Source organism: Coffea eugenioides, chromosome 2, assembly GCF_003713205.1.
Source record: "Coffea eugenioides isolate CCC68of chromosome 2, Ceug_1.0, whole genome shotgun sequence".
NCBI lineage: Eukaryota > Viridiplantae > Streptophyta > Magnoliopsida > Gentianales > Rubiaceae > Coffea > Coffea eugenioides.
The window spans coordinates 29,512,681-29,524,149 of NC_040036.1; positions in this window are offsets into that span (position 1 = coordinate 29,512,681).

Below are 11,469 nucleotides of genomic sequence, written 5' to 3' on the forward strand. Positions count from 1 at the left end.
AAGAATCTCATCCTGGATTAACGAAGCAAGTTTTTCGCCAGCCAGTTTTAAAATAGGACTTGCTAATGCCGAAATGGCGTCTGCCATCACTCCCTTTTTCAACTGAACAAAATGTAAGGCTTAGGAACAGAAATCCCAGTTTTTCTTGCAAGGATTAGCTCTAAATGTTAAAAATGGTCCGGCTTAGTGCAAGATGATCATAACATGATTGCCTTCTACCGAAGAGATTAGTCACTGTTTGTTCATGCAACATCCTCCCAAGGCCATTGAGTTTGTTATCTTGCTCATTCTAGCAAAATGTGGCTGTAAAGTGAAAAGAACAAGCTTAAATGGCAATGATCCTTACTGCAAGAATTAAACCTTTGTGTGAGATAAGTAGCAGGCATCTGCTTCAAACTGCTTCATAATCAAGTTCAAACAAGATTCCGAGTAAAACAGAAGTAAATGCCAGGTATATGACATGAATTATCCAAACGATTAGCCAAACTTTTCTTGATAATTCAAGGAAGTATGAACAAAGTTGCATCAATGTTTCTTTTCTCTTTTTTCTCTTTCTTATCCCTCCAGACAAGATGTGCATAAGTGGCACCTGTATTAGTCCCTAGTGAGTAGTCTCCACCCTCAAAATTGGGATATTGACGGAATACTTCTCATAATTCAATTGGAAGAACAAATTTAGTAAGGAAAATGTTAATCGCACGTCACTTTTTGTTAATCACACTCTCATTATAAATTTTATCATACGGTTTTCATGTGCTAGATTATATGATAAAACAAATGATACGCATGCGATAACAAAAAGTGGAGTGCGGATAACATTTTTTATTTAGTAATCCTACTATACATGATAGTTTAATAAATAGCCATTGTAAAATTTTTAATTCAATAACCTTAGAAGTAAAATAGAACAATAATCTTAGTACTATCATATGTTTCATTCTTGACTCAAGTTCTTTAAAAAAAAAAGTTTAATCACAAGAAAGAATAACTAAATCAGCCAGACATCACTTTAAGAATAAGAAAAAGTACAAAAACCTTTGTCGTTAGGAACCAAAGTAAATATACAGTTAGGATACTCAGTAAACATCATGCAGGCCAAAAAGTTGAAAATACAACCACTATTTGGCCCCCAGGACTACATTTTGAAAACATCATGCTATAACGAGGACTACAAGTTGAAAATGTTTAATTAGTGGCACCAAGGCCAGGTGCTCTTTGGAAATGTGAGGGGAGAAACTGAAAGAAAGGGTAAGGTCAAGGGTCGACAATGCAATTAACCATTAATATTATGCATGAATCTTTTCTTACTACCAATTTAAAATTAGGATTAATCACACTTAATCCCCTTAAGGTATACCCCATTTTTCAGTTTATCCCCTAACCTTTAATTTTGTTCACTTAACCTCCTATAGGAAAAAATTGCCCTTGCATTATTTTGACTTTTCATTTACCTTGTTTTTCTTTCTTTTATTTCTTTTTCTCTTTCTTCCTTATTTAATTCTTCCTCTTTCCCACAAAAATCTTCACCTTAATGATTGAAATTAAAAAAGAGGAATTGCAGAGATCTATCTTCTCCTTAAATGATTAAAAAAAATATTCAAATCACTTTCCTAAAATACAATTTTTTTAGCCTTTCAATTCTTTTAATTTCGGGTTTTCCTCTTTCCTTTCTAGTTTCTCATTTTATTCCCAAAAAAATAACTTAAGATGAAATTGTGACCTGATTAATAATCATCAATTGAAATTTGTGACACGTAGCATCATACAAAAAATCAAAATTAGTTTTTGATATCTTTTAAACCTTCACCCAGAAATATACAATTACAAACTCAAAACAAAAATTTTCGTTGAAATTAAATTTTCTATTGGGAAGGATGAAAGAGAGAAGAAAGGGAAAAAGAAATAAAAGAAAGGAAAACAATTTCATCTTATGATATTTTCTTGAGAATAAAATGAGAAACTAGAAAGGAAAGAGGAAAATCCAAAATTAAAAGAATTGAAAGGCTAAAAAAATTGTATTTTAGGAAAGTGATTTGAATATTTTTTTAATCATTTAAGGAGAAGATAGATCTCTGCAATTCCTCTTTTTTAATTTCAATCATTAAGGTGAAGATTTTTGTGGGAAAGAGGAAGAATTAAATAAAGAAGAAAGAGAAAAAAAATAAAAGAAAGGAAAATAAGGTAAATGAAAAGTCAAAAATAATGCAAGAATCAATTTTGTCCCATAGGGGATTAAATGAGCAAAATTAAAGGTTAGGGGATAAACTGAAAAATGGGGTATAACTTTAACAGGATTAAATGTGATTAACCCTTAAAATTATTTATACTAACTGTTTTGCTTGCACAAGACATATGACTAATGCAAATATGGGGTTGACTTTTCAACATAAAAGAATCTTTACACTATTGGAAAAACTGAAAAAGATTAATAATTTAATATCCACTACTTTTTTGCTCTTTAGCTATTAGTAGTGGTTTCAGTAAAGAATTATTATTGCACTTTTTTATAGCAAGAGAGATGCTAGCTTGGCACTTTTCAGATCAAATAAGCACCTAAAAAACTATAAAAGAAGCATCATACATCGTAAAAACTAACGTAAAACGATATTATAGAGGATACTGGGAACTTTCAGTTTGCAGATTAAGAAGCCAGTTTCAACATTTGCATATGAAAAACATCAGATGGGATCCTCTGTCCAATTTTCTATGTCCAATTTCCTGTCCAACACAAAATTATGTAGTTCCACTTATTCTTGTGGCTGACGTGGCACATAAAAATAAATGCCTGTTTGGCTCAAGCACCAAGCAACAGCCCTGTCAAATTGTAACCATTCACCGTGAATTCCTCTAAAGCAAACCACTAGCCTAACGGAAAGACATAGCAAAATTTGAGACATACAGAGAGACAATCAAATCCTTGGAAGTACAAAGCAAAATTTGCTGCTGGGCCTAACGGAAAGAATAATCTAAAAAATTGGTGAAGGAAAACAAATTGTCCTTCTCGCTTTCTTTGAAGGAAAACAAATTGTGTTTTAACATTTTGAGATAGAAAAAGTGTTTCTTGTACCTTTTGCAATCTATTTTTTATTCTGGTAAATTGATTCCTTTTTTTGTTTTTTAAGTAGAATTATGTCTTCATTGATACAGTGTTCATTTAATTTATAATCCATCTCTTGGGGAAATATGGTTAAAAACTGACATATTTCATTGGCTTGGTTGACAAAGTTGCTAATTGAATGAAAAACCATGTGATGGATAAAAATTGAAAACCTTTAAACATCATGGAGACCTCTGCTATTTTAACATGTAATAGCTGTTTTCTTTTCTTACCCCCCCCCCCTTCCCAGAGAAAAAAAACACCACCCCACCCACATACACACATTTTATAGGGCATACGGATTGCGGTGGTAAACAAATATATGTGCTGCAATTTGGTTCACGATGATTGTTGTTTCAGATGTCAATGCCTAGAAGATTATATGCCAAGCATAAAGACAACAGACCTACTATACCTTCATGGGTCCCTACTACATAGACGAAAGACGGCATAAAAAACTTATAAATTGATGCCAAGCAAAGGAACATCCACAACTGATACATTGTAAGTCAGCCAGAAACAATTGTGCAGATGAATATTATTTTTTTCTTACCATCGGCAAAGAAGTCCCAAATTTTCTTGACGCTCACGGCAACAGGTCTTGGGAATTGTTATGGTAGTAATAGGGTTTTGGGAATTGTAATAAAGATACGTAAATAAAGAAAATTCAAAAAAGAAGAGAGATCTCGTCAGCCACAAGAATAAGTGGAACTACGTAGTTTTGTGTTGGACAGGAAATTGGACACTGAAAATTGGACAGAGGATCCTGTCTGGTATAATCGTAGTCAATACTGACTAGTATGGAGGATTGCTATCATTGCCATAAGCTGCACACCATATCAATTATCACAAATCACTGTCCTTTTCCCAAATCGCCACAGCTATCAGTATATCAAAACATCTTCTAATTCTTGTAGACCAAATAGCCATTATTAGAAGAGCAAGAAGCATTTTTTCGTAGCCTTCTAATTATTTCTTAAAGAAACCAGAACATTTCATTGCCTTCTAGCTTGTTTGATGAGAAACTGAGATATTAGGGCTCCAGTTTTCGAAACAAAACATTTGAGCCATTAAAAAACAAAAAAGTACGTAACAAGGTGAAATCTTTTGAACTTGATCATGGGCAATTAGGATTTCTCCCAGGTCCACCATAGAAAATGAAATCTCCCCAACCTTCGTTTCTTCCAAGTGTTATATTATAGCAATTTGGCTGCTTTGCGGAGGTGGTTGGGTTATCAAGGGGCTTTAACTTCAAAGATTCATCCACTAAATATAGATCCCTCATATAACTTGCCCCACCAAACCCTTCTTCAGGAAAATGGCCACTGCCCATTTGTGTAGTAGTTTGTTGCCCATCAGATTTTGAGCTTAAAACAAAACCACCCCATGTGATCGCTGAAGCAGTGTTTGCTAGGTCCGTAAACAATTTACTTGGCCAGTAACCAATTGGCGTGCCTTCATAATGTAGCCACCAAACATCTTGAGATGGATCCTAACAAAATTCAACCCATTATTCTGGTTAACCTTATCTAGACTATATAGACTTTAAGTACACAAATGTAGTATTACGCTGCATCTCTTTGACAAACATAGTAAAAATCTAGGTTTGTGTACGTTAAAAAATATTAATTTTATGGATCAATCATTAGTGTTTATACTTGCGGACCTAAATGCATGACAAGTAATTTCAACTAAGTTTAAACTTTAAATTTTGTATATGTATTATGCATCCACACCGATTAGTATATACTTTGTCAGTGTGAAAAAAATTAATCTTTTATACCTTAAATATAAGAACATCGATTCCAAATTGGGCACCGTGGAAGGTGGAGAGAGGGGAAATGGCGGCTCCCAGTGCGATTTCATTGCTGGTTTGGACAAAGCAAGTTGTAGCATCCAATGGTTTGAGAATTATGGATCTGTAAAAGCAAGTAAGTATATATTTCTATCAAACTTAGCTGATTTATTAGACGAAGTGATCCTCTAGACAGCGGAAAAATGCTTCGATGCTTACAGTGAAGTAAGCGATGAAAAGCCTTGTGCTGCTATCTCCATATAATAATGGGTAGAACTGTTGTTTTTTTTTTTTTTTTTTTTCCAATTAAGATAAGATAAAACAAAAAATGACTTATCAATATCTATCGGTGCTTAAAAAGAATTATCACTATCAATTATAAATATGGCAATACCATAATTAAAAAAAAAATGGCAATTCTTATGTTTGAAAAAATTATGCTTATGAATTGAAACTTACGTGCCAACCCGCTTGAATGTTGTCAAAATTTGATACATCAGAACCTGCCATAAACGAGAGTTGAGACGAGCTAAAGTCACTAGATTGTTGAACTTGGGGTTCCCAGACATTTATGTGTGCTGTTGCTCCATGATACTGGTCACCTCCAACAAGTGTAGCAACAAACTGAGGAAGGATGAAGAGAGGAGCATAAATAAGGCACATAAAAAGGGAAGAGAATAGACAAAAACAAGCCTTTCTTCTTTGTCCAAACAAAACAAAACAAAACAAAACAAACTTGAGCCATGGGAAAGTGTCTCTCCACCCCATAGTTTTGAAATGAGTTCAACATCAAGAGGGGCTTATATGAGGTTGCCGATTGACCAAAATATATCAAAAGGGGCTTTATGTGAAGATGAAGACAAGATTTTTTGAGGTGGTATCGTATTTTGGAATTTTGTTGGTGGTAATTTGTGAAAGAATGTGAGTTAAGGAGGAATTTCCATGGTATTATCAGTGCTTGTCATACACCACCAATCAAAATTAGTGCATAGGAGATAGAGTTGGTGATATCGATACTCCCCCTTGTGTAATTCATTAACGAAAAGGATTAATTTCACTTTACACCCCTAAACTATTTACCGTTAGCACCTTACTCCCTAGGATATTAAGCATACTATTATGATACTTTGAACATATATTTCTTTTAATGTGATAACTTGGATACGGATGAAATTTAGTTGTCCTTTCAGAAATAAAAGAAATTTTAAAGAAAAACTTCAAATCTTAAAGGGGAAAAAGGAGAGGAAGAATCTTGAGAATTGAATTAGGATCTATAGTTACTTTCCTACGAATTGAACTAAATCTTGCGGATATAGAGTTTCTGAATTTGAAAAAAGTCATTTAAACTTGTGAAGATGCAAATAAGTTAATATCTCATAAGATAGAAGTAAGTTCCCTTTATATCAAATTAGTCCATATCGAGATTCGGCGGCAAGAAATCCTTCTAAGCAATTAAATGTACCTTAAAAGCACTCTGTATTCTCGGGAAAAAAAAAATGGTCAATACTTTCCTATTTGATGGGTTAAATTACAAGAGCTGAGTGATTTTAAAGAGTTTGAAATGTATCAGTCTATTTTGTATATTATAGAGAGATACTTTACTAATATTTGACAAACCGGAAATTCCTACTTCACTTTCATTGGTGCATGCATTGCAAAATGAAAATTGATGTACTATTCAATTTTGATTGATGCGGGCCCTAAAAGTACTTCTGTATTTTTGTTAGTTAAGGTGGATAACCAAAGAAAAATGCAGATCTCAAACTGTCCCAAACATATATTACAGCAAAAAAGATAACTTCTGTATTTTGAGATTTTTCTTTTTTTCTTTTTTGGGGTGCAAAATTCCTACTACAAATTGTTCAATCTTGGCTTTTGTCCCTCAAGAATGTTTAGTTGGTACCTGCAGGGTTGTAGCTTGGCCAATGAGTTCTGTATTAGCTCCCTTATTATGAAGATTGCTCGGAATAAAGTTTGCGCCTGAGGCATCCGCCTGTTTGGTTCTTCTGATGGGAATGGTTTCCTCGGGGCCGCTTCCGCTCGATTGCCATAACTGAGTGATTGATTTCCTACGGTTAAACTGTCTGTTCCCAGCAAGCACACCTTCTGGTTGATGTTTCGGTCTCACTGCCAAATTGAAATGCATCAATTTGGAACCTTAATATCTTAAGCAGCAATTTTGTTCAAAATTATTTATCAACACAAATGCCTCTTTCCTTTATATAATTTCCTTTCTCATTTGGTATGTGGGATACAAATTGCAATTAAACCTGAATGACATGGTCTTTGAGTAAAGGATGATCAAATGCTGGTTGATGATAGATATGTACACAATCGATCACATCACCATCTTTGCTCTGCCACAAATAAATTATCAAGAAATTGATTGTTCGCATGACCATATTATGCATGAGTAACTCGCAATATATAGGTGTACACAAGACAAGAATTTCTAACCTCAATAGACTTGAGAGGAGTCTTGTTTAATTGACTCAATCTTGAGGCATCACAAATTGATGATATTATTAAGAGTATTAGGAAGCAATGAATTGCCTTCAACTCCATCTTTCCAAGGCCAAACTGCTGATTGAATTAGTAGTGTCATTTGTAAATGTAGCTAACTAGCTGTACTTATAAGCTCTCCAAGTACTTGTACATTGCTTTTCATCAATACCGATGGAACAATGTATTAATTCTAGCACTTTACATCTATTCTTCATTGTATGCAAACTTTTGGATCTATTAACTGCGTTTGTCAACTAGAAGCCAAGGAAATTAGCCGACGCCTTGGACTAATCGGAGAGGAGAACAATGTCATTCCTGTAGAATGGTACATTACTTTAATTAAAGCCCATAGGAATAGTGTCATTCTGTATAACGGTACATTATTCCCTTTCTTCTTTCCTTTTTTTTTTTCTTTCCCTTCCACTTCTTTCGTTTTAATTGTTTCAAATCTTATGTGTTTCTAATTATACTTTCCTTACGAAGTGAAAATTACTCCATTTAAAGTGGCAATTTTTTCTCACTGAAAGGGTATTTTCTACTAAAGCTTTTGATGGAGGATGAATTAAATTTCTCTGTCATTTTTTAGTCGATTAAGGGTGTAAAGTACCTATTAAAGTACTTTAGGGTGTAAAGTGCAACTAGTGTAATAGTTGCAAGAGTTTTTGGTATTTAACCCAATAATCTAACCTACTCAATTACCATCCATATACTGTAGTATAATTAATTAAATAAAGTAGATAATACGACAAAAATTTTAAAATCCGATACGAATAACTTGAGAATGCACAAGCAAGAAATTATGAACATTATTTTACCAAAAAATACGTCATTGTGTTAATTAGACAATTATGTGCAACAAAAAATGATGTAGACAACAGGAATATTGCCAAAAAAAGAGTGAAAAACAAAAATCTCAAAGATCGATGCTGATTATGATCTAAGGTTTTGCTGACTAATGTCTGAATTGAAAAAACTTTTTGACAATGGTAACTTATTTTATCCAAATGTCTCAAAGTTTAACTCCATTTCTAATCTCATTTGAAACATCCAGATTTACCCTGCTATAAAAATGTTTAGTAAGTAAACAGTAGTAAATCTTCCACTCATGCACAAAAGCCCACATCTTGATAACAAATAATTCCCCATTGTACGGTAAACAGAAAGAATGAAACTTGAAAAAGATAGGTGAAAGAATGAATCAATGCTGTAATTACCACTTCAACTCTAAAAGGGAACCAAAATGTTCACTTGGGGCAAAAAGTTAAGGATTAACTCCACATTGTATTCCCCATGTTCGTACTACTTTTTTTGAATATTTTGCACCCTAAACTCTTAATTTTGGACACTTTATGCTCTAAACTCTCGATTTGTCCTATTAAGTTTAAGTCCAATTAATAATAAAGTTAGCAAAATTAACAGTATAAAAGATCACACATATCAATGCCAATGTGTCAAAAGTGATTAAAAGGAGTAAACAGATCGCAACTAGAAAAAATAATACGTTGTCATTAATTTGCACCGTCTTTTATCTCTTTAATTTTATTATCAATATTAATTATTAAGTGGGGCAAACTTTTAATCAGTTTGTTTTAATTGCCATCCCTTTGTCCTTTTGACCACTTTCAATACATTGTCATTAATTTTTGTGATCCTCTATTTCATTAATTTTATGAACTTTATTATTAATTGGACTTAAATAGAACAATCTTGAGATTTTAGAGTCTAAACTATATAAAATTGCGAGTTTATGGTACAAAGTGTTTAAAGGTTTATGATATAAAGTGGAAAAATAGTACAAGTTCTGGGTTGCAAAGTGGAGCTTAACCAAAATTTAAATAGACGTCTTTTTTAATGCTTATGCTCCACATTAGCAAGCAATTTATCTGAAATTGAAAACGAAACTGATGTGAAAATATGGTGAATAAATTAAAAAACATGATACGAAAAACTAAAGTGTCAGTTTCAGTTGCTTGCTCAATTTCAAACAAGTTGCTTTAATTTAATTTAATTTGTTAAGAACGACCCTTAGTAAATGCAAACACAAGAGTTTTTTTCCCAGCTGGTATTGGCGACCAATAACATGAAATAATGAAACACACCACGCCTTTATAGCATTTTCCAGTTATTACCCAAAAAAATGCACGTGCTAGTGTTTTGGGGATTTATTTTTTTTTTTTTTAGTTTTTGGATGTGGGGCTACAAAACGACTTTGAAAAGCCTATATCTGTATGGTGACATCCATCAAGGCGCGTGTGTGCATGTACACATTTCAAGATATAAGCATTAATTTGAAAATAGAGTTAATTTTGTATATACTGGTAATATATATACCCTATCACGGTTGGAAATATGATAAATGAGCAAAATTTGAATATTAAATTTAAATTTAATTGAGTTATCATACATCCAATAATGATGGTGCATACATTGTCAGTGTATAGAATATCAGCTCTTGAAAACAATAGTGTCTTTAGAAAAGAAGGAAATCCAAAGTTTGCCAAACACAAAGTGGGATCATAAAACCATAATAGGGCAAAATGATTTTGGATTTTTTAAGTAATTTTACTTTTAGGAAAACTTGTATTGATTTTGATTCCAAATTTAAAAAATACTAAATTGATTATTTACAGAACTAAATTTGGAATTGATTGATGAATTCAGTTGGAACAAAAATTAAGAACACTCAATTCTTTCAGTTTCTATTACAACATTGCAAAATATGTATCTAGGCTTATTCTTAAGTTTTCAAATTTTAAGGCCATTATGCCTAATAAACATCTTCTAATTCAACAAACCACATATCCAAACTGTAAATATAGTAACAAGTCATTCTTTCAAACTATTATGATTTTCTTTGCTTAAATTATATCTTATAATGATTTTCAATATAAAATGGTGTTTGGTGGACACTTTTTAAGATAGATTTCAAGTGTTTTATTTTTGGAGAAGTAAATTTAACTGGAAAAGAGAGAGAGGGATGGGTTGAATGGTTTGGGAGAAGAGAGTGTAAGTGAAATTTTTTGGATTTGACCTCTCCCACTTACATTAAAAAAAAAATGAAAAAGGATCAAAATACAAAGGTGTCAATAAATGTAAGCTTGTATCTTCAAATGACAACTTGAGTGCAAATTACATTTTACTAAACAGTGCCAAAAAGTGGCTTTTTAGAAAAAATCCATAAACTAATTAGAAACAAGTAGATTATTGAGGGTATCTAATTTTCACCAGAGACAAGTCATTAAGTGTAGTTTCTTGTTGTTAATGTTGCTACAGTACAATATGTGTCTCCTTCGACTCTTCTCATTTCTGCACAAGAAAGACTTTTTTTCTCCTTCACTTTCAAATTTTGTAGGGTTTTATAACAAACACAAAATATATAATAATTCATAGCTGCAATACACACACGTGCACATACAAGTATAAAACTCTCTTAATCGTTACCAAAACTTTATTCGTCAGTACTTTTCATCACATGAGATTTAAAGATACGCATGAGTGTTTAAAAATTGGAGGCTAAATAAACCTGAAATTTATAGATAAAGAGATAGAATAGGTATAGATTTAAAAAATATATATATATGTGTGTGTGTGTGTGTATGTTTGCATCCATGCATATATATAGGATCTGTCCAACCAATACTCATTAAGTAATCCTTAACATGTGTAGTTCAAGTGCTAACTTTTTTTAAAAAAAAGTAAAGTTAATTAAGGAAATTGTATAAATGCAATGGAGGATAATAATTCACATGATAAATTAGGTGTGTTGACGAGTCTTATTGAGCATCCAATTTAAAAAAAAAAAAAAAGGGCCTTGGGAAAATATTCTTTTACAATAGCTAGCAACTTTCAAAGTCACAACTTTCTTATTTTCCCAATTCAAGTACAAAGAGAAGGTTTACAATTCACACAAGAGAACACAAAAAGCTTCTTATTCTTTTCATGAAGAAACTAGACCACCTCATCCTCGTCTGGCTTATTGCAGAGAAACTTAAACACTAGGACCCAATTTCTCGAAACCAAATATTTGGGCCATAAAGAAAATGCATAACACAGTGAAATCTTTTGAACTTGA